At 36.6% G+C, this 1,810-nt stretch overlaps 1 pseudogene; it reads right to left on the bottom strand.

Annotated features, from left to right (window-relative positions):
• Positions 1-1,429: 1,429 nt before the first annotated feature.
• LOC125616880 lies at positions 1,430-1,606 on the bottom strand (annotated as a pseudogene).
• Positions 1,607-1,810: the final 204 nt, after the last annotated feature.

The following is a 1,810-nucleotide window of genomic DNA, read 5'->3' as shown; positions in this document are numbered from 1 at the left end:
ATATATATATATATATATATATATATATATATTATGGATATGTGCAACATGAAAAGATGTCATCAGCCATGTGGTAGGATATGTACACTGTAGGCTATTGTGATTAAAAATCAGATTTATTGACTTTTGACAGCAGAACTTAAAATCATGAAACACATTTAATGAACAGCTGGGAGGGTGTAAATATGTAGCTTTGTGGGCTTCATTGTGTCTAAGGAAGGAGAATGAGCTCTGTTAATGGATCCACAAACTGATAACATCAATAAGTTATGCATTGTTTGCATGAGCCTATGGAAATCATGCAAGAATAAATGAATCTCCTCATCATCTCAATATAGTAATTAAATAGGTAATTTATCTTTTTTCACTGAGATGATAAATCAAGTTTTTTCCCCCCGTAGTGCAAGGTAAACAATTTTCTGGTGTTATGCCAACTAGGAAATTTTTCCTTTGTAATTGGATAGGTAATAGGGTAGCAATTCCCAAGGAACTGCTTAACACATTTGATGATTTGTGAAAATTAAGCCAACAACACTCATGTCAATCTAGAGGTGTATTTCAAATAGATATTTGGCCAAATATTTAATTCTTAAAAATCAAATTGAAAATATCCGGTGATTTAATCAAAGTGGAGACTACTTTATTGATAGCCTATTAGATTAAATTCCACTTGCAGAAGAATTTCTGGTAGTAGATTTAGGAAAAAGCCAAAAATTAGTGGGAAAAACATGCAATTTTTATGTTTTTCAAAGAGAAGATGGCAATATAAAATTTATCTGCCAATGATAAATGTAAGATAGCAATGTTCCGGCTTGCTTAGACCTGCTTTTCAGAGATGATAGCCAGGTGTGTGTTCTTGGACAGCTTCACAGACATGAAGGACAGACAGCCACTCAGCATGTAGCCTCCAGATTAAGGGGCACCTTTCAAATATTTTGCCTTTGAACTAAAGAAGGATAGCATGAAGCATCTGAGTCACTTGGCAGCACAACTTGAATGATTATGCAAGGCTGGGGAGGCAGAAATATCCTATAGCCGGAGGCATTCCAGTGTATGAAGAAAAGGAGGTTTCACTAATCATAAGGCTTAACAGATATGGTGGGGAGTGAAGCAGAAGCCGTGAAGGCATGTGAAATCAGACAGAAACAGATGTTATGATGCATTTATTAAGCCAAGGAAGGTAATACAAGGACTTCACTTGGACAATCATGCAACATCTCACATTGCACATGTAATAGATGTAAATTAGTATGAATGACACTAGGAGTCTTATCAATGGGAAAGTTATCTTGAAAATAAATAAAATTTTCACTTAATAATTGTTGAGTTAAAATAAAATAAAAATAGAATAATATAGGATTATAACAAAGGAAATTAATATATAAGGCAGGAGTGTTGGGATGGGGAGGTAAGTTTTTCCCAAACTCTCTCAGTAGAATCCATAGGACGAGTAACTGTTACAGCAAGATGGGTGGCAGCAGTTATATCCATACCTGACCCAATCATAGCCACAGCCACAGCCCAGACCACCACAGCCACCTTAGCCACAGCCTGGGCCTCCAAACCCACACCACTGGCCACTATAGTAGCTTCCATAGTAGCTCATGATGTCAGGAGAGGAAGGTGCAGCTGAAAAGCAGGGAATATCTTGGTTTAAATATCATCACCTGCAGGCACAGAGCCTTTTATACACAATCAGAGGTGGGTTGGGTAACTACAGACATTGCCATCCTTGTAATTTAAAATAACTTCCACAAGAAAAAATTGACTGGTTCTTTGTTTACTTCAGAAAGGAGAATTCCTCATAAGA

The sequence above is a fragment of the Marmota marmota genome, unplaced genomic scaffold (genome assembly GCF_001458135.2).
Source record: "Marmota marmota marmota unplaced genomic scaffold, marMar, whole genome shotgun sequence".
NCBI lineage: Eukaryota > Metazoa > Chordata > Mammalia > Rodentia > Sciuridae > Marmota > Marmota marmota.
This window is presented reverse-complemented; position numbering and strand designations above follow the sequence as displayed.